This window comes from Saccopteryx leptura, chromosome 3, assembly GCF_036850995.1.
Source record: "Saccopteryx leptura isolate mSacLep1 chromosome 3, mSacLep1_pri_phased_curated, whole genome shotgun sequence".
NCBI lineage: Eukaryota > Metazoa > Chordata > Mammalia > Chiroptera > Emballonuridae > Saccopteryx > Saccopteryx leptura.
This window is the reverse complement of record NC_089505.1, coordinates 312,195,269-312,218,191: the sequence shown is the minus strand read 5'-3', so window position 1 is coordinate 312,218,191 and position 22,923 is coordinate 312,195,269. Positions and strand designations below refer to the sequence as shown.

Below are 22,923 nucleotides of genomic sequence, written 5' to 3'. Positions count from 1 at the left end.
AGCCAGTGACCCTGTGCTCAAGCTAGTGAGCTCACGCTCAAGACGGATTAAGCTCTTGCTCAAGCCAGCAACCTTGTAGTTTTGAACCTGGGTCCTCTACGTCCCAGTCTGATGCTCTACCCACTGCGCCACCACCTGGTCAGGCTCTTTGGGATTTTTTATATAAACAATTATGTGATCTGCAAATGGGGGCAGTTTTATTTCTTCTTTTCTAATCCATATGCCTTTCATTATTCTTAATATTTAATATATACATATATATAACTTTGCATTTTTAACAGTCTAAATTTATTTAATATATTCATTCTCTTCGTGCAAGAATTAGGCAGTTTGGGGGAGAAACAAGTGATACACCCTACAAATAATGGTAAGCATTAACTAAATTTTATTTTGTCTTCTTTCCTAGTGATCATATTCTTATGCCAACTTCTCTTTTCAATGACTTCTATCTTTTTGGTTCATTTGCTCATTTACTTAGCAAAAATTTATGTGTCATGTATGAATTTTAATCCTGGGAATACAAAATGATTAAGATAGTGTTCTTGTCTTCAAGGGTCTTCTAATCTATTGGAAAATAAAAACATGTAAACAATCATGAAATAACCTGATAATTTTATGACCTAAATTCAGCAGGAACACAGATAAGAAAAAAAATCTGTCTTTTGCAACCAATGACAGCATTCCAAAATCAGTGACAGCAGTCCAGAGAAAATATATAAACTCATTCTTAAAGGATAAGTAGAGATTTTTCAGAATGTAGAAAATTCTATGGGTAAATAGCCTAATTTCTTCAACAAATAGATGGTATAAACAAAAAGGGAATTGGGTGAATTGTTATAGGTTAAAAGATACCTAATAAATATATAAACTGAATGAAATATATCAGCTCTCACTTGATTAAAACCACTGTAAAAAAATTATGGGATAATCAAAGAAATTTAGAAAAAGGATTAGATGGGATAGAAAGGAATTGTTAATGATTTAATAATAAATTTAGATGAATAAAAATATAATGTGTAAAATAATGGTAGCTAAGGAATTATTGTTAATTTTGTATATAATGATACTGTTATTAAGTCAAAAATAATTCTTTATGCCAGAGTTACAAACTAAATAAAGTAGTCACAAATAAAATGGTATATTATAATTTGCCTTAAAATACCCCAGAAAAATAAAAGTGTGTGTGATAGATGACACGTGATTGGCAAAAAGTTATCTAATTGTTGAAGTTGGTTGATGGGTCAGTGGGAATTCATTTATACTGTTCTCCCTATGCTAATTCTATTTTCGATAATTTCCTTAATAAAGAGTAAAATTTATTTCTTAATCAACAGTTTACATAACAGTTTCAGATCATTTAACACCTAACCTTTATTTTCATTTATTATGAATCATATACAGCACTGGTTAATTATCAGCCACCGTAGTAATATTTTCTTCTTCTGGGTCATAGTCACCTGTACTTTAATTAGGTGCCAGCTATGGCATCGGGGAGAAAAAGAATTTATTGGAGCTATTTGTGTTTTCTCTGTGGATTGGATAAAGATGGAAGTTGTTTTTGTTTTCCAGAGAAAAATACAAGGGAAATATCTCTTTGTCTCCATTACTATTGAGCTTATAAATGATTTTTATCACTTCTGAAATTGTAAGTCCATACTTTTGATTCAGAAGATAAGCTGATAGGGTTTTGAAACTTTCTACTCAAAAGCTTACACAAAATAAAATATAATTTATATAAACTTCAAATAGTATCAGTAAAAAAATTTATTTTTTAAATTTGCTAGATGAATAAAAGGGAAGTCATTCCAGGCAGGAAAATATATTTAAAACAAAACAAAACAAAACAAAAACTTGTGTTTAGGAAATATTGGCAGGAGCCAAGAGTATGCTGGAAACAATGTGTGTGAGTAGGGATATGAAGCTGAAAGATCCTAACAAATTTTTCCTAACTTACAAATTTGTGTTTAATCTGATTGGCAAAATAAATAAATAAATAAAAGAACCAATGTAGTTTTGAAATGAGGGAACAACAGAATTGTATTTGTTCTTTTAGATATGTCAGGTAGTGATACGTTTTGTGAAATAAAAGGGGAATGATCTGGCAACAGGAATATCAAAGAGAAAGCTTCTGAAATGGCCCAGACAGAAGAGGCTGAGAGCTCACACTGCACTGTAATATTGGGAATAGAAGGAAATGCTTTGTCTGAGATAGAATTAAAATTTGGAAGCTCAAAGGCAGAAAAGGAATACAAATGACTCAATTCATAATCACATCATTAGCCAAGATTGAGACTACAATACTTAGAGCATGTTTGGGGCAGAAGGCATAATGAGTACAGCATTAGACACATTGTAGGCTCACAGGACATCCAGGCAGAGCAGAGGATATTTTAGGACTCGAAATTAGTGCTCCTTTGTTGAAGTAGAGGGTATTGCCCAGGAAAAGCACTGTAAACAGGAGGACAAGATCAAAGTCGGAATGCTGATAAAACCACAAACTGATGTATGAGTGAAGAAAGTGTGGGTTAAAAAGCCATAGGCACAGATGAGGAGAGCATTAGGAAAGCGTTATCAACTTCTGAAAAGCTTCAGGGAATAGCTGGCATTTGCAAAAATGCTTGATTATGGAAGAATACCATATTAGGCAGCTGTAACAATCCATGAGGAAGAAACTCTAATTAAACAAACATAAACATGAATGTGCATAACTAGCTAAATAATATGAAGCAATCTGAGTCTACAAAGTGTTTATTTTTGTTTAATTATATTTGCAATATTTGTTTCATAGTTTTTGTTCTCCTGAATTTATCATAGGCATAATTATAAGCAGGAGTATTTTAATTTAATGCAGATTGCATTTTACCTTGAGACACCTGCAAAATTTAAAGCCTAAATTATCTTTTGCAATAGTGAGCTACAGGTTTTGAGCTTTAGGTTTCTATAAAGATGACAGTTGAGGTAAGGATGATGACAATTATTGCCTAGTAGAATGTCTTTCTCCTTTTTATTGAAAGAAAATTTTTTTCTTTTATTTTGTCCCTGGCAAAGTCAACTCTCAGTTATCTAACTGCCAAGCAGGTGGTAATCTGGGGCAAAGTTTCACATTTCACAATCAATTAGGCTAGAGACAGGGCAGTGGAGGTAATTATTTTCTCCTTCATTTTTTGTTTACTTCCTTTTTCACTTATACCTAGAGTGAGATCTAGTCTCCATACCAAAGTTCAGCATTAATACTCAATTAAATGTCTTCTCAACACTAGAAAAAGTTTCTGTACAGAAAGACTGTAACCTTAGATGGAGAAAGAGTAGTTGATTACAGACCGTGCCTTTCATCAAAGTAATAGGTAATTTCAGGGGGAATAAGGAGGACTTTTTGAGCAAGAAACAGAATTGAAGAGAGAATGCTGCTTCCTATTGAAACGGGAAAAAATGGCCGTAAGATCTGGCTGCCTGCGGCGACAAATAATCAATAATGTAGGACAGATGCTGGTGAAGAGGAAAGACATTTTTTCAAGTACCAGCCACCTGAGAATATGGGGGAACTCCTGTCCTCAAAAACTCATCTCTCTTGGTTCAGGCTGGGTTTTTATAAGGAGGGAGAGGAAGGGAGCCTAAGTAAAACTAGAACAAAGGAATCAAAAGGAGAGGATTAAGAGTTCTTTGCTGAGGGGACTCAGCACAATTTGTTCAGATAAGTGGATGAAGGTCAGAGTTTGTTTCCTTGGTTGTTACAAGAACTTGAGCTAGCAAGTAAGTTATAAATCAGTGTCCTTGTTTTATGTGACAAGTGTCCACAGAGTCCTACAGTCAGGTTGTCTTCTTGGCTTTGTGTGAGAATCCGAAATGCAAGCCTCAACATGGTGGAAGCAATACAAGGAAGGAGGAGCCTAGGTGCACTTGTCTCTCACTCCTGGTTATTCTTGCTCAGATGTTAACCCTTGATGTGCTTTAGCCAGAGGGGAACAGGCCTTTTAACTGTAACAGAAGCTTGGCCAGAGGTGAAAGCACAGGATTGATTATATACTTTTCATTTGTTACAGAGTACATAACTATGATCACTAAACTAGTAACATTAAATCATGACTATAAGAGCAACAAACTGGATTTAACATTTTATAGAAATTCTTTTATAAGCCTACATTGTGACCTGACTAGTTGGCTCATCAGTAGTGTCGACCTGGCATGTGGAAGTCCTGGGTTTGATTCCTGGTCAAGACACATGGGAGAAGTGACCATCTGCTTCTTTATCCCTCTCCTTCCCCCCCCCCTCTCTTCTCCTGCAGCCATAGCTCAAATGGTTTGACCAAGTTGGCCTTGGGTGCTGAGAAAGGCCCCATGGCTTTGCCTTAGGCACTGAAATAGCTCAGTTGCTGAGCAAGCTCCTGTAGGGAGCTTGCCAGGTAGATACTGGTTGAAGTGCTTGAGGAGTCTGTCTCTCTGCCTCCCTCCCTTCCCACCTCTCACTTAATAAGAAAAAAAAAAGCCTACGCTGTCAGTACATTCTTATTTAATTCTATTTTATGGTTAGTCAGACGAAGATCAGTAAATCAATAATATAGCATATTTATTCTCGGTTACACTATCTCATTTTGAAGCATGTCATTATGTTTGATGTGGTCATGAATTTCTAAATTATATATTAAAATGAAGTGCACATACCTATATGTCCTGATCCACATCTTTGGCACATAAACTTAAATATTAGTTAAGATTATAAAAGATAATATGTTCCTCCTGAGCTCCCATATTCATCTCATTTGGAGGACACAACAGGCATGAGATTCCTAAGAAATTCACATGCCAGATCTTTGCATTCATGTGCCCGTGAAGGTTGGATTCTAACCAGTGGAAGAATCCAACCAGTTCACACAGGTTCAGCAGAACTGACACCTAAGTTTTGGTTGAGTTCAGTGAACCAGTTGTTAAAATGGCACTTGTAATCAGAGTTCTCTCTAAGTGGTCACACAAATTTACATTTGTGGATATCACCAATTTACATTTCTTATTCTTTTTTAACATTCATCCGTGCAACAGCGTATTCTAAGTGCCCATAGTAATGTTCATTCCACCCACAGGTGAAAAAAGGGGCAAGTGAGGATGCCAATCAAGAAGCCATATAGAAATATCTCACATAACAGTTTTATTGGTTTTTTGTCAGGTATTATTAAATATTTTTATTAATATTTTTAAACTCTTATAACATAATCTACTTTTGTGTATCTCTTTTATTATTCTTAAGTATTAAATGCATGAAATAATAAACTACCATTCAGTATATCATTTCTTTATACTTAAAACGGTCATTAGGGCAGAGAAAGGGTTGTGAAATTATTTGAATCCCACCACTATGCCTAGTACTATGTGACATGATGTCATTGAAAAGGGAAACAGGATGATAATAAAATTCTTATTTGTTGCATATTAGAAAAGGAAAGCCACAGAAGCTATACTTTTTGATGCAATGCTTCTATCGCTGGGCTATTGAAAAGTCATTATATAGAGGCTGCTGACCAAAGGAACAGATTAAAACTGGAAAAAAATTCCTTCCAGGATGCAACTGTGAAAATCCAGTTTTGCATTACTAGTTTATTACCCTCTGTGAAGTTTAAATTGGGTTGAGCAAGGTGGCCAAATCCTTCTGTTATCAAAATGAAGCATATTGTCAAAAGAAAAAGGCACCAACTGATCTATAATGGTTGTTCTATTGCTGATTTTATCTTCTTGATGGTAGGGCATATTTCCCCTCATTGGACTGGGATATTTGATGGGTTCTAAGTAAAAGGCAGCACAGGGAAAATTCTATTGATAAAAGTACAAAAATAGAGAGCAGTTGAAAGATTCTTAGTATGAAGTGTGTTCAATAAAAACATTAATATAAGGTAAATTCTATGCTAATCAATCTTTAAAGAATTTGACCTTAACAATTGAATTGTAGGTGCATAACATACATGCTAGTTTTGTGTGGTTTAATATTATAAGGAGAGGATCACAGAATACCTATATGCCTAAACTAACAAATCTAGGGAAATCTAAAAAGACTTATGTCAGAACCAAATTTGGGAAAGATTCTCAACTCTCATTTTCTGCTCAGATGTGGGTGGGTGCTGGTGCTACTATATTACACTTGCCACCGTTGGGCTAAGTGTTCGACTTACTTCTGGTGTAATATGTAACCTAAGTCCTAGAGACCATATTTAGAAGACTTTCCCTTCTGCTGAAGATATTTCCCAGTGAACAAAGATACACAAGAAATCATAGATCATTTTCCCTCCCCTTGAACATAATGCTAAATACAGATAAACTGCATATAACAGTAAACAGAAAAACTCAGGGAATGTATTTCAGAGGTGTTATGGAGTTGAAGCCTGAGAGCAAATTCACATATAGCATCCAGGAAAAGAATCATTTCTTAAGTTTGGTTTAAAAGGTAGCATCCTATTAAGGTCCTTGAACTTCTGCAAAAATGAGAGTGGAGCATTGTGAAGGCAAAATCCCCATTCTGGTTGGTAAAGCCTTTCGTGACCTGGCACAAATCTAACTTTCCACTTCAGGTTGCCATTTTTCATTGCACAGCCCAATTGTAAAGCATTGCTCAGCGGAGGGTGGGCCTCCAACCTGTATAATCACTGTAGGTTTGTATATTTAGGGCAACAATTTTCTGACAGGTGAATAAAGGCAACTTTTAATTCCCATAAAAGAGTCATTTGGGCTCAAGGTGGCTTGTTCCAACTTTATCCTCTATTGTATCCAAAATTAAACTCTCACACAACTGTATTAGATTGGATCTGTGAGAAACAGACTCTGATGTGAAAATTTGCATACTAGGGATTCGGAGGAGTCTACCCTCAGGACAGACACCAGAAGGAATTGAAGGAAGTAGGATGAGTGGAAAAGAGAGCTCAACTGCAACGCATGCTCCACCAAGAGAGCGAACCATTCCAATGGAGCTCTTGAGCTGAGACAGCCCTCCAAATATTTTTGCATTAAGAGAAAAGGAGGTAGATTGTATATGCCTCTATTGACCAGCCACTAGATATGGTCCCCTCCCAGGGAGGGGACCTGACCTAGGGTGATACTGCTTTCTTAACTGAGAGCCATTTCTGGAAAGTGATTGAGCAGAAAGCCCTCACTCATCCACACTCCCTAGAGCTAGGGGCATGAATACTTGTTCTCCCACAGGCCACCTAAGTGATGTGCTACAGCATTCATACACCAGCCTGACCTTCCCTACAGTCTCTTGTTTCCCTTATCCAGTGATGAAACAGATATGCATTAGGTCAGGGGTCCCCAAACTACAGCCCGCGGGCCACATGCAGCCCCCTGAGGCCATTTATCCGGCCCCCGCTGCACTTCCGGAAGGGGCACCTCTTTCATTGGTGGTCAGTGAGAGGAGCACATTGACCATCTCATTAGCCAAAAGCAGGCCCATAGTTCCCATTGAAATACTGGTCAGTTTCTTGATTTAAATTTACTTGTTTTTTATTTTAAATATTGTATTTGTTCCTGTTTTGTTTTTTTACTTTAAAATAAGATATGTGCAGTGTGCATAGGGATTTGTTCATAGTTTTTTTTATAGTCCGGCCCTCCAATGGTCTGAGAGACAGTGAACTGGCCCCCTGTGTAAAAAGTTTGGGGACCCCTGCTTTAGGTACTACTCAATCTACTACATACAGGGTATCTGCTGGGTCTTGGTGATATAAAGGTGAATGGAAAATGATACTATAGTTAACCAGGCATCCCCAAACTACGGCCTGGCCCGTGGATCACATGCGGTCCCCTGAGGCCATTTATCTGGCCCCCACCGCACCTCCGGAAGGGGCATCTCTTTCATTGGTGGTCAGTGAGAGGAGCACTGTATGTGGCGGCCCTCCAACGGTCTGAGGGACAGTGAACTGGCCCCCTGTGTAAGAAGTTTGGGGACCCCTGGCTAAGCTGAAAAGACACAGGAAAAGATAGTATTAAGTGCCATAATAATGGTCGCTGCCACGTACTTTGGGAATGCAGATGGGGGAGTTTTACTTTACGGGAGATTCAGTTTGTCCTTTGTGGGGATGGAAAGCTTGAGCTCAGTGCAGCTGTATCCCAACTTCCTTGCTTCCAACTTGGCCCAGAATGCCCTCTCTCCTTTTCTCCTACTTAAGTCCCCTGCTTTATGGCCCTAACCCAGTTCTAACTGTACCACAAGGCCATCTTTTATCAACCAGCGCTGTCTATGATCCTAGAGGCTTCTGTTCTGTACTATACCAGTTAGTCCCTGGGCTGCATGTCACTTACCATTTCATGAGGTTGTCCAGTCGCCCTACCTAAATGATAAACACCAGTAGGACAGTGGCCAACACATACTGGCAGTTACTTTATAGATGATTATCATCACAGACTAGAGAAAGAACATTAGAGACAATATTGACCATGCATTCTAAATTGGGAGAGGGTGGGAGCCAAGAAAGGAAATCGTGACTTTCTTGAGGTCACCCAACTGGCAAATTAAACGTGTAAGATTAGACCCAAGTGTGTAGACTGCCATTCCCTCTCTTACAATGAATGAAACAATTCATGAGTCTCAGTCTTAGCAAATTTAAGGAAACTTTGAAGTGCACATCAGGAAATAGATTTTTCCTCAAAATAATAAGCGAACTTGATCAAGTGAATGATCTTACTTATAATTCCTATGCCTTGTTCACTTTTGCTGACATATATTTAGGTAAAAATCATAAGTGTCTTTTATAATAGATTCAAAAGAAAGTTTGGGAAAATCCATAATAGTGTGCATATCCAGTTTACCTATTATGAACAAACTAGGTCTATCTCTCTAATCTCTATAATCTGCCTCCAAAAGTGCTCAGGCGCTATCGTAAGATAAAATGCTCTAGATTAAAGGAAACAGTGATTTAATTAATCATAATGTGCACATGTATGTCTTTATACATTCCTCTATTGGAACCAGTTAAACCAACTGAGTGAAACACTGGGTCCTCCCCAGCACTAGCAATCTGAATTGCCCAGGGATGGTTTAAAAGATTCCTGAATCCCACTGTCTGGAGATCTTCAGTGACTGAGGATGAAATAAATTCAGATTGCTACATATGAAAAAGCCCCTTGATAATCCTCACATGCAGTCAGGTTTGAAAATCATATTGTTGTAATGTGTGAGGTGATGGAGCTCGGTCACTCCATGGTAGTAGTAGAGAGGATGACACAGTTAGTTGTATGGTGATTTCTGGCCCCTGACTCCTGGTAAGTTTCAGGCAGCATCATCAGTCACAAAGAGATCGGGAATAAGAGAATGAAGGACACAGCAGAAGCCATACCTCGAAAAACAGCAAAAAACATGTTTCACATGCCATATCATTAACATCATTGAGGGTGAGATATAACAAAAGCTTCACCTTGTGTCAAAATACTTCTCCTGATTTGGGCAGTATTTTTTTTTTTTTTTTTGTATTTTTCTGAAGCTGGAAACGGGGAGAGACAGTCAGACAGACTCCCGCATGCGCCCGACCGGGATCCACCCGGCACGCCCACCAGGGGCCATGCTCTGCCCCTCCGGGGGGTCGCTCTTTTGCGACGAGAGCCACTCTAGCACCTGGGGCAGAGGCCAAGGAGCCATCCCCAGCGCCCGGGCCATCTTTGCTCCAATGGAGCCTTGGCTGCGGGAGGGGAAGAGAGAGACAGAGAGGAAGGGGGGGTGGAGAAGCAAATGGGCGCTTCTCCTATGTGCCCTGGCCGGGAATCGAACCCGGGTCCCCTGCACGCCAGGCCGACGCTCTACTGCTGAGCCAACCAGCCAGGGCTTGGGCAGTATTTTAATACAACCACATCACCTTGCCACCAACTCAAACCCTTTCTCTGCTCATCTCTAATGATCAGGCTAAAATAGCTACCGCACTTCAGTGTCCTATGTTTTTTAGCCTTATTTCCTAATGTAAGAGAACAATAGCTCTTGAAGGTGATTGAGGCTGTTAGGGCATTGTTGGTGAAATAAGTTTGTAAATATGATATATATGTTTGCTCACTTATAGTTTGCAATGGGTGTGAGGGATGGGCTATAAGCAGGCAGGATCCTTATAGCCTAAGGCTTAGTATAAAGACTAAGCCTTTCCCACCCTTTTAATACTAAGATCTTTTCAAAACTAAGCTTTTCCCCACACCCTTGACTGTTGCATGATGTGGGGTGGTACACTATCATGAGGAATCAATCCCATTATGCCTCAGATAAGTGACTTTGTATCAGAGACTTCCCTGTTTGTATATTAGCTTAAAGGTTTTGATTTCTATACTATTAAATGGGGCAGAGGAGCCCATGCTAAAGGAGAGCAGAGAAAGGCCATGTGGAGGAGAGCAGCCAAGATGGCAGAGTGCTGAAGAAAAAGCCAGTTTGTGCAGAGTTTGTGCAGAGAAAGAGATGGTTAACAGAGGTGAATAAGGCTGGTGAGGTAGAAACCTTTGATCATAGGAAACTCAGATAAGTCAGTGGCTTTGGGAGCCCTGAATGGAAAGGGAAGTGTTTTCCCACTGTGTGTATTTCTTGCCCACTGAGTGCAAGCTAGGATTAAAGCTAATGGCCCACCAGTTCTTGGCTTCGTTGTTTCATTACAGTCTGTCCGAATCCAATGCAAACCTGCACAGGCCAGGTGGCTGTGATGGTGGCCACAGCTACTGGCTTTACAAGCATAACTAAAATAGGTATTACAGCAAGAATTTATATTCAACGTGTGTGTGTATGTGTGTGTGTGTGTGTGTGTGTATGTGTGTGTGTGTGTGTGTGTGTGTGTGTGTAAACTTAAAAATATAGTCTAAAAAATACAATGAACATACTTTTATTTATTTAAACTTGCTTGAGTAAGGCTAAATATTTATGACAAAGCAGGCAAAGCTATACTCAAAAATGTGATCAGCATCTCTACTGACTATTCTATTTATTCGGAATTATGAAGTACTCTAAGGCAACACACACTAAAATTTCCTTAGCGCAAGTGTCCTTTCTCTCTAACTTTGTTATGTAATATTTCCCATGTAGAAGAATTCTATTCATTCCATAGTAACAAGGTTGATTTTAAATGGACAAACCCAGAAAAAACTAGTTCCATTCCCTAAGCATTCCATAATCACCAAATAAGAACTCATTGGCCCTGGCCGGTTGGCTCAGCGGTAGAGCGTCGGCCTTGCGTGCAGAGGACCCGGGTTTGATTCCCGGCCAGGGTACACAGGAGAAGCACCCATTTGCTTTCCTCTCCCCTCTGCCGCGCTTTCCTCTCTGTCTCTCTCTTCCCCTCCCGCAGCCAAGGCTCCATTAGAGCAAAGATAGCCCGGACGCTGGGGATGGCTCTGTGGCCTCTGCCTCAGGCGCTAGAGTGGCTCTGGTCGCAACATGACAACGCCCAGGATAGGCAGAGCATCGCCCCCTGGTGGGCAGAGCGTCGCCCCTGGTGGGCGTGCCAGGTGGATCCCGGTCGGGCGCATGCGGGAGTCTGTCTGACTGTCTCTCCCTGTTTCCAGCTTCAGAAAAATGAAAAAAAAATAAAAGTTTTAAAAAAAATAAGAACTCATTGTTCCAACACAAAAACCTGATCTCATTAGTACCTGCTATTTTGGTAGACAGAAGACCATTATATGTCACGGATACTTTGCTTTTGGAAATGCTAATTAATTATAGATTATTTATTGGAAATACAATGCTCTCCTTGTACTGTAGATAGAAAAACAGAGGAAGTGAGAATTCAAAAAGCTGAGACATGCTAAACTGTAATGAACTAGAGTTGTTTAAAATCTAGTTTCTTGGCTGGTTTAGAGGCACCTTTAAATCTCAGTCTTCTTATCTCTGATTGTCTAAGAGTGTGGGAAAGAAAGAACTCTATCATCTGGCATATTTAAGCTAAGCTAAACTGGTCTGGATGGTTTAATTTTTCTTTTTCAGAGGAAAATAATAAATAACCGTAAATAGTAAATAAATCATTTCCCAACCCAAAACAAGGGGCCAAGTGACAATAAAGAGGTTACAAGTGAAAGGCAAAAACCATGGCCAAACCAAAAACACAGAGCTAGTGTGTTCCAAAAGGAAAATTTATTTTAAAAGCACATGAATGCAAGCAGGTTGAGACCAGCAAAGGGCATCAGCCCAAAGCTGCAGAAGGGAGTATTAGATATAGGGGTTACTGCAGGCATTTGCTGGCATGGTGTTGCTTGCACCTGGACATGCCCAGATTAGCATGTCCTGGTTTGTGGCCTTGGTTACAGATTGACTCCCTTTTTCAACCCTCAGGTCCCTCATGATTGCCTTATCTCAAGGACATTCTCAGAACCTTCCCAGGGTGGGGGGAGTTGCCTAAGGGAAGGTGAAGGTTGGACCAGAAAGATGCTTAAGGAAGAATTTTCCCTATTGGGAAGTTGGGTGAGGGGAATTTGAATTTTAAAGGGGCTCTGGATTTAAAGGAGCCCTGAATCTAAACCTAACATTAAGTTGTAACATGCTGTTTCATCCATGTTGCACAATTGTACCCACCTGAAGTCTTTATCTATTGTTTTCTCCTATTTGCTGACATCAATAACAAAAGGCTAAGAATAAATAGGGTCTTTTCACTCACATGACAAAGAGAATGAAGATTTCTGATTCTCACAAACTTTTGGCAGTGTAAGAAAAGTCCAAACCTGTAAGAATATTTATGAGTTTATTTGATCCAAATTGTTGACAATTGCTGGAAAGCAAACTCTCAACAGATTGAGAAAATGCTCTTGAAAATGGCAGTTTCACCACTTGTTTTATACATCAGAATCAAAGGGGAAGACTTAAGTGGGTTATGTGAAATCCATTGGTGATAGATTAGGGAGGCGGGTGGGTGGCCAACAGCCACAGCCACCATCAGAGCCGCCTGGCCCGTGCAGGTTCAGGTTTGATTCAAACAAACGGTAATGAAACAACGGAGCAAAGAATTGGTGGGCCATTACCTTTAATCCTAGCTTGCACCCAGCAGGGGAGAAATACACACAGTGGGAGAACACTTCCCTTTCCATTCAGGGCTCCCAAAGCCGCTGACTTATCTGAGTATTCCTAGAATCAAAGGTTTCTACCTCACCAGCCTTATTCACCTCTGTTCCCCATCTCCTTCTCTCTGCACAAACTGGCTTCTCCTTCAGCACTCCGCCATCTTGGCTGCCTCTCCTATGCCATGCTAATTTCAGGAACCAAGAAAGAAAACCCCTGGTCTGCCTCACTTTCCACTTATCTGAGGCATAAATGGGATTCCTCATAAGAGTGTACCACCCTCTATCATGCAACAGTCAAGTGTGTGGGGAAAAGCTTAGTTTTGAGAAGACCTTAGTATCAGATGTGAGGAAAAGGCTTAGTCTTAAAACTAAGCCTTAGGCTATAATGACTTTGCCAGTTTACAGCCTGTCTCCCACACCCAATGCAAACTATAAGTGAGCAAACAAATACATCATATTTGCAAACATATTTGACCCACAGTGGGAAAAAAGCAACACAGAAAATCTTTGAGATTGAATAAAAAGCAAAAATAGACAAATACTTTTTTTTTTACATAAACAGGTATAAGATACCATATTTCTCCATGTATAAGACACACATTTTTTCAAAAAATTTGAGGTCTAAAAACTGGGTGTGTCTTATACAGTTGTTGGGCAGATAAAATGTATTATGCTCACTTTGTTAAAGATGACGCTGCCCACGTGGAGGCTGTTACCCAGGTGATATTAATGTGTGTTGGGGGCTGGCTGTGGGCAGGCAGGATCCCTGTAACCTGGAGCTTGGTTTTGGGATTAAGCCTTTTCCACCCATTTTGATGTGGGTGGTACAATCCAATCATCCCTCAGAGAAGTGACTTTGTATTAGAGACTTCTCTATTTTGTATATTGGATTAAAGGTTTTGAATCTACACTATAAAATGGGAGCAGAATGGGAGCTTGCTCTCTTGGTTCCTGAGATTATCATTAGAGGAGAGAGCAGAAAAGAGAGCAGAGAAAGGCCACATGGAGGAGGCAGGAGAAGCAGCCAAGATGGCAGAGTGTTGAGTAAGAAGCCAGTTTGTGCAGTTTGTGCAGGGAGAAGGAAGGAGATGGGAAACAGAGGTGAATAAATCTAGTGAGCTAGAAACCTTTGATTCTAGGAAACTCGGATAAGTCAGTAGCTTTGCGAGCACTGAATGTGAGTGGATTTTGGAGCCAAGTGTGTGTTTTTACTTGCCCGCCGGGTGCAAGCTAGGATTAAAGACTATGGCCCATCAGCTTTTGGCTCCGTTGTTTCTTTACCGACTGTCTGAATCCAATGCGAACCTGCATGGGCCAGGCAGCTGTAGTGGTGGCCCTGGCCCTGGCTGCTGGCTTTACAACAGTATTTGTAGTTTTTTAACTTGCATTTCCTGCTTTTTCACGTTTATTTTTGCACTCATTGTTGAAGATAGTGATTCGTCATCAGACACAGATGAGGACAAGCTAGTGGATGGTAGTTCTGATAGTGATGAGGAGTTGTATAAATTTTATGATGAATAAAACTTGAGTTGAATAACTTCATATGCCTGATCAGGCAGTGATGCAGTGGATAGAGCATTGGACTGGGATGCGGAGGACACAGGTTCAAAACCTTGAGGTCGCCAGCTTGAGCACGGGCTCATCTGGTTTGAGCAAAACTCACCAGCTTGGACCCAAGGTTTCTGGCTCAAGCAAGGGCTTACTCAGTCTGCTGTAGCCCCACAGTCAAAGCACATATGAGAAAGCAATCAATGAACAACTAAGGTGTCGCAAAAAAAAACTAATGATTGATGCTTCTCATCTCTCTTCATTCCTGTCTGTCTGTCCCTATCTATCCTTCTCTCTGACTCCCTCTCTCTGTCTCTGTAAAAAAAATAAATAAATAAATAAATAAAGAATAACTTTATATAGTACATTTTTTTTTTCAAATTTCAGGCCCCCAAATTAAGGTGCGTCTTATACATGGGAGTATCTTATACATGGGGAAATATGGTAGTTAACAGTGAACAATTAACATGATAATGACAATGACAGGGTTTATGTTTCCTGCTCTGGTGAGGTGGTTGTGCCCTGAGGGGGCTGGAAAAGAAGATGACTTACATTTTAAAGGCATGTTATCAGGTACATTGTTATAGCTACAAAAGACAATAGGCAGGTTCAATTAAGGTAAGCATGGTGGACCTTCGTTAGAGAAGAATACCGTGCTAGGACATGACTACCCACCATGAACTGCTTTTAGTTAGAAAGCTTAAATTTCAGACCATCTTGTGTGGTTACTTTAGGTCTCTGAGTTTGCAAGTCCCCATGCAGGTCTCCCAGAGCTTGTCAGGGTCAGCACGTGGCCCCTTTTTTGTCTACACTCTTGTTGATAAATGCAACAACACAAATAAATCTCAAAAATACTGTGAGAAGCCAGTCTCAAAATGTAACATCCTCTATTATTACATTTCTTTGACATTCTCAAAAAGACAAAGCTATTGCCATGGAAAACTAATGAGTGTTTGTCATGAGTTATAGGCAAGGTAAAGATGGGATTAAAAAGGAGAGCACATGAGTTTTTGGAGGCGCTAGAGCTGTTCTGAATCCCGGCTGCCACTGTGCCAATATAGCAGGCCTGAGTCCTGAGTCACTGCTCTATTGAAGAGTTTTGTTTTTTGTTGTTTTTTTTTCTGAAGCTGGAAACCAGGAGAGACAGTCAGACAGACTCCCGCATGCGCCCGACCGGGATCCACCCGGCACGCCCACCAGGGGGCGACGCTCTGCCCACCAGGGGGTGATGCTCTGCCCCTCGGGGCTTTGCTCTGTTGCAACCAGAGCCACTCCAGCGCCTGGGGCAGAGGCCAAGGAGCCATCCTCAGCGCCCGGGCCATCTTTGCTCCAATGGAGCTTCGCTGCGGGAGGGGAAGAGAGAGACAGAGAGGAAGGGGAGGGGGAGGGGTGGAGAGGCAGATGGGTGCCTCTCCTGTGTGCCCTGGCTGGGAATCGAACCCGGGACTTCTGCACGCCAGCCCGACTCTTTACCACTGAGCCAACCGGCCAGGGCCTCTATTGAAGAGTTTTTAATGTTTCAACCTTGAAAACCTGCAACAGAATGGTCTGAAGTACTGTGAAAAAAGCAAGCACCCACGTTTTCCAAAAGCAATCAACAAAAATCTCTTGATGAGGGGAACCAGAAACTCATTTTTTTAATAAACTGCCCGGGTGGTTCTTATGCATCCCAGGGTTTGAACCCCAGCATTATAGACACATTGGAAAGATTAACTGAAAATAGCTGGACCAGGCTCTCCGGGGTATAGTCTCACCGGGCACACCTGTAGGGCCAGCAGAATGTGCCTGCTGACCATGCCTGCAGACGTGTCCTGGACCACACACATGAAGATGGTCCCTACTAGCCTCCTGGCTCTCCTCGCCAGGGTGAAGGGTGCGCAGCTTCTACCAGCCAGACCTGACACCTAAAATTCCACCAAAGCCTAAAGAATTCAAAATAGAGCTTTTGAGACTGAAAAAAGACAACATAAACCTCAAATTTCTCAGAAGTAGAAACGTCAAAAAACAACTCTATCAAGAACCCGGTGGATAATATTATGTCTTAAATATATATTTTTGAAATTTATTGAATCAAATTATGTATTCTAAGCATTTAATATAATACCAACAACAAGAGGAGGTACCCAGTAGATCTGAAATAAGGCATTGAGATTTGTGGTTTGAACAATATTTCTTAAAAACTACCAAAGCTTATACCATCAACTTCTTCAGTGCAGTTTGGTAGATATTTAGTTGTGAATATCATGTGAGATAAAGTATTTGCAATGACTTCCATCCTTATAATTCTTGATTGTTTTTCTGAACAAGCATGACCACAACAGTAAATGGGAATTGTAAATTAACTATAATAAAAAGTAATATTGACAATAAAAAAATAAAGAAAACAGCTGAACCAGGGAGGTGATGTCAAACGCCACTACCAGAAAAGATAAAGAAATTCATGAAGAAAAAAATGTTAGAAGCACACCAAATAGAGGTTCCTAGAGTTAAATTTGTTCTATGAGATAAAATAGAGCACTGCAGGGCATAGATTCCAAATAGACATAAAAAAAAACAAGAGGAAATTAAGACCAGGTGTATTGCAGAGAATGGGTAGGAACACTGACATGTATCAGATAGCCGTGTCATAATAATAGGGTATTTAAGGAACATAAAATTAAGTCTTATAATTTTATGATTTTATGATTAAGAATGACAATCTGGCAAGGTAACAAGGCTAATTTTCTTTTGTTCTTAATTTTATAGTTTAGTGATTATATAGATGTAATATATAAAAAATATATAATATATATTTATGTATACTATATGTACATAAAAGAAAATCATTTAAAAACTATAAGTACCTTAGTTTCTTTTGTAAATAATAATTTTTAGTTCATTAAAACTGTTTGTACCTAAAGTAAATTCCTGGAAAATGTGCTTCCACTTTCCAATACAAAATAATAAAAGAGAGAGATATTTTTAATTGTCACATCTGCTGTAAATATCAAAACAAAGGGAGAAGTGAACAAATTGAAGAAATTGGCATTGTTTTCCAATTACTAGAAGCAAAGCATCTATTAAAGGAGGAGCCAGATTTCTATTGCAGACATACACTTGAACTTCAAGGTGCTCAAAGTAGGCTTTGAAAGACAGAACTGGAAAGGAGATAAGATTCATGGCAGAAAATTTCAAAAGATACCTTTATAAACCAATATTATTTTTGTTTTCTGTTTTTATATTTATTTAGTTAGTATCTATTGATTGATTGATTGATTGTTATGGCTATAAGTTACCTAGCACAATATTTTTAATAGTTGAATGATCTTTTAGTGAGTACTTATCAGGTAAAGTTCAAGATTCATATTTAATTTCTCCCATGAAAAAATATATAGATCCAATTTTTTCCCTCTGTATTGAATAAACAAAAGTATATGTACTAAAATTAAGCCTGAGTTTTAATATTAAATACTAGGGTTGATATAAATAGTAAATAGCATTAATTAAGGGATTGCATAATCAAAAAATAAATATTGGCCACACTCAATATAGCTTCCTGCACATAACAAAGGCTTGATTAATGCAATTTGCCTTAAATCCTTCTAAGGTTAATTCTTTTTGCTTCTTAAAGTCTCCATTACTAATTTTTTTCTGATTTTTGAGTGTGTGTTTACCCTCAGAGCCTGATACAACCATAAAAGTAGCTAGCTGTACATACAACTATAAAAGTATTGCTGAAAACATTGTGCTAGAAAAATAAAGTATAAAATTCCCGCTCAACCTCCATGTCTAAAATAAATGTTTTAATATAAGATACCCTTTTGTTTTAGGTTTCTAATATAAAACATAATGCCTTGTAATGAAGAAATATAAGAAAGATTTAGTAAATTTAAGTATAATTATTTCATCTGTAAGTTTCAGGAATTTGAGTTACATAAGGTAAGTCCAGTCTTCACTTTCTTCAATATTCCCTGGCAGTAAAACCAACAGACAAAGCAGCATCTGTTCTTGTCAGGTACCCAGAATTCCAGTGACTTTTCTGACAGCAATGAGAGCAGAGAACAAAGTCCCCAGCATGGATCTGGGACAAGGCAAGGGGCAGACTCTGCTCACAGATAGCATGGGCAAGGACCTCCCCTTGTGTCTACCTCCTATGCGAAAGCATAAGAACTTAATCAGCACTTAGTCAATTCAAAGGCTTAAAGACATAAATATGTGTATGAAGAGTCAAGCAGAGAGTGAAATCTAAAACTTTTAACAAAAAATAAATAAGTGAGTTTGCCTAGAAAGTTAAAATGTATCGCTAAACGGAATAAATGCAATTTACTACAGAGAAGACTAGACTCCTAATCTTACCTCTGTTTGACATTCTTGCAAGACTTCACTATCTGTTTGGTAAGAAAACATTAACAAGGAGTAACCAGCTTTCTCAGTGGAAGGAGCCTGTGAATGGCATTGTGTATAATGAGCTGACATTTATTTTTAATGAATGTTGTTTCCTTTCTTTTTTTTCACATACTTGTAATTTATTTAAGATGCCTGAAGTCAACTGATTCTCTGCATCTTTATAAGGTAGAAAAGGTAACACCATCTCAATTGATGGTTAAAACATTACTTCATAATATTTTTAAATTGGTGCTTAATGGTATAATAATGATCACAACTGCTAAACTAAGCAGTGGATATGCATAATATAGATGCAGAGGAGAGACCCCTACAATTAGTATCAGGCAATAAAAAGAATCCCCTCCTTGTGACTGAAAATTTCAATAAGATTTTAAAGTTATGTTAAACTTTTTTTAATTATGCAGTGAAAATTTTTCAATTCTGATCATGAAAATGATACATATGGCTTTGTATTATAGTCGTCAAACATGTTTTTAGTGACTAAAGAATGGTATTTCTGTTTCATCCCTATAGCTCAGGGTTGTGCATTGGTCATTTGTCTATGATTTGTAACAGAGTAACTTTTGGGGTAACTAGATTTGACAAGCTGATGTGCTATGAAATAATATTCACACTATTTCTTTTAATTCAGTATGCTTTGAGGTTAATGAGAAACAAAAAAACAGTGAACTAATTCACTCTTGTGAATGACAAAACAATTTGAAACTACAAAAGCAATTTACCTTACCCATGATCCAATATGTCCTCCCACCAAATGGAATCCTGTTATCGGAACCTACAGAACGCTCTGAGGGTTGATGTCAAGAGAGACCTCAAACTTAGTTTTTTGGTTTTTTTAATTGGTTTGGCTGTGCAGTCTGGAAGTGTTTATTAAATGTCTACTGTATGCAAAGTATACCTAAAGCATATCTAAAGAGCTAATGAGAGCAATAAAAGTAAGATAAACTCTCTTGATTCATAAAGTTTTTTTTTTAGGAAAATAAACTATATATTGGAGAAATAGTTAAATGCTAAGATTTCAAATGTGTGATTGTCTCAAAACATGTGGGAAGGGACTGTTCAGAGTGCTTCTCCGAACACCAGAGGAGACAGCTGGGATATTCAGAAAGAATTGTGAATTTGATGAAAACTAAACAAGAAAAGGAAGATAGATATGACCAAGTAAAATTATGTAGCCAGGATAACTTTCAAGTTTTTCTCTAACATCTTATTAGATGTGTAAATGTTATTTTACCCCAAATATGGTCTACATAAGTTTTGGTTTTTTATACATAAATTTTTATTAATTTTAATGTGGTGACATCAATAAATCAGAGTACATATATTCAAAGAAAACATGTCCATGTTATCTTGTCATTCAATTATGTTGCATACCCATCACCCAAAGTCAGATTGTCCTCCATCACCTTCTATCTAGTTTTCTTTGTGCCCCTCCCCCTCCCCCTCTCCCTACTTCCCCCTGCCCCCGTAACCACCACACTCTTGTCCATGTCTCTTAGTCTCGTTTTTATGTCCCACCAGTGTATGAAATCATGCAGTTCTTGGCTTTTTCTGATTTACTTATTTCACTCTGTATAATGTTATCAAGATCCCACCATTTTGTTGTAGATGATCCGATGTCATCACTTCTTATGGCTGAGTAGTATACCATAGTGTATATGTGCCACATCTTCCTTATCCAGTCATATATATATATATTATTTATTTATTTATTTTTTACTGTGATTAAAGCCCTTAAGCAAACTCTTGGCCAATACAACAAGAATCCATAAGAGTAGTGTCCTTAACATGTTCACCAAGTCCAAGTTGGCACCAAATTCTTACGAATGCAACCCAACCCCAGTTCAGTCCATTAGGAGCTATCACAAGGAGCAGGAGTTCACATCCAGGAAAAGTCCACATGGCACTGGAATTGTTGTCACAATTCTATACTTTGCAGCTCACATCCAAGTCCCAATGACCACTGCTTCTAGCTAGTAATGATTCAGGTAGACTGGAAAAGCTATCTGCAGCATGTGTGGAGATGGAGCCTCTGTTCTCCTCTGCCTGGAGAGATGAGACCAGGGTGCTTTACCCTGGAGCTCTGCAACTGTGGCGTGGGAAAGAGAACCTTGGGATACACTAAGCTGGGTGGCAAAGGTAAATTCACAATAGAAGCTGGCAAAAGGGGGAGAGAGAGCTCTAAATTAGGAGTAGGTCCCAGCCTGAAATATGAGTGGGGCATTGAGGTAGGAGGAATAAAGGAAACACTATATATTGAACAAAGCAGCAGAAAATAGGACTATCAACACCCCACAACAGAGATCTTTGAGGGAAGAATAAAAAACCTGACTATTCAGGCAAGATATAGTTAAGTGGCCCTTGTGGACATGAGATCAGTTTACCCACTTCCTGGAAGAAATACCCTAGGCTCGTCCACAGTGTCGTAGATGGGGCTGATGGCCCTGGGCACCTTCAGCCTTCAGTGGCAAACCCCAGCATTCTGGGCAAGGTTAGGTCATAGGTGGCTGGAGCAGGGCTGGAAGAGACTGAACCCTCCCTTAGCGGAGCAAGGGGGAAGCCTACCTTCCAGTGTCCCTTTTCTTCCCAGCAAAGGCATTAAGCTTGGCAGGCTTTAGCTCAATGACCTTCCTTTTCACTATTGAAGCAGGACCCAGATGAATTCCTATGAGACTTCTTTGGGGCATTGGAGCCTTTAAGGGCATATCCTAAAAGCTGGTAATTCACCTGATCTCTATTGGGCTTTTCCTGCCTCTTGGTACCTTAAAGGCCATGCTCAGAAGATCTCGCTGAGGGATTTGAGGATCCCCATCTGCCTATATAAACCTTTTCTGTATATCTGGAGCTATTTGGAAGAGACAAAACAGTGTTGTTAGCTGGATCAAATAAAAAAAGGTAGAAGTTTGCAGAAGATTTGGCGTCTCCTGTTCATCAGCATTCAAAAGAAATTTAAAATTTTTTAAGTAAAAAGCATGATATGGTAGACCCATAGGAGTTCCAGGATATAACTCCCCCTTCTAAATTTTTTTTTAAATTGACCTTAAAATATTTGCTGGGTACACTTTAATAATACCTTGACTTTAACGATTGTAAGAGATACCCATAATTCGAAAGGTTTGACAAAATACATTAAGTGCTTTTGCTACATATGCAGGAGCATTGTCAGTTTAACCAGTTTAGGAAATCCAATAATAGAAAAATGCATACAGACAATGAGCTATAACATGCTTAGCACCTCTCCTGTTCTGACAGAGGTTACTATAAATCCAGAATAGGTATTCACTGTAATGTGGACATAGGACTGTTTGCCAATGAAGGTATATGAGTAACATCCATTTGCCAAAGTTGTCCTGGTAGGAATCCTTGCGGGTTAACTCCAAATGAAGGGACAGATTGTAGTATAGGACCCCTTGGACAGGATTTACCAATCTCTCGTGCTGCTTCCCGAGAAAGTTGAAACTGTTTACACAGGGCTGCAGCGTTCTGGTGATGAATAGTATAAGATTGAATTGCTCGATCTGTCATGGTTGCTCCAAATAATTTTCTTTAGGGTAGTTTGATCAACAAGGGCATTCCCTTGTGCTAAAGCTCCAGGGAGCATGGAGTGAGCTCGAGTATGTCCTATAAAACATGGAGCTCTATGTTGACACACAAGTCTTCGAAGAAGGAGGAACTGCTGAAATAGTTCATCAGCAGTTGTCCCTAAGACAGCAGTCTTTATAGTGGAAACAACCATAAGTAAATATTTGCTGTCTGTATATAGATTAAAGGAGGAATATGGCAAATGCTGAAAAGCCATGATAATGGCATATAATTCTAGTCTTTGAGCTGATTTTAAGTTGACAGTTTCAGTATAAAGTTGTCCATTGATTTGCAAAAGCGATTTGCCATTTAGTGGAAGTTTCCCAGAGCCATTGTTGTTGATCCTTTGAAAAAAGGAACAATAATTTTGAGGCTTAAAACCTATAAGCTGTAAGAGTCGCCTATGCCTCTTGATAATCAAGGAGG

The 22,923-nt window shown here is 39.2% G+C and overlaps 1 protein-coding gene and 1 non-coding gene across 3 annotated transcripts in view; both read left to right on the top strand.

Annotated features, from left to right (window-relative positions):
* Positions 1 to 22,923, top strand: part of NKAIN3 (sodium/potassium transporting ATPase interacting 3) — a 609,298-nt gene that overhangs the window by 487,165 nt on the left and 99,210 nt on the right. The window lies entirely within an intron of this gene.
* Positions 11,127 to 11,202, top strand: TRNAA-UGC (transfer RNA alanine (anticodon UGC)). The gene has a single exon. It is a non-coding gene; the product is annotated as a tRNA-Ala (tRNA).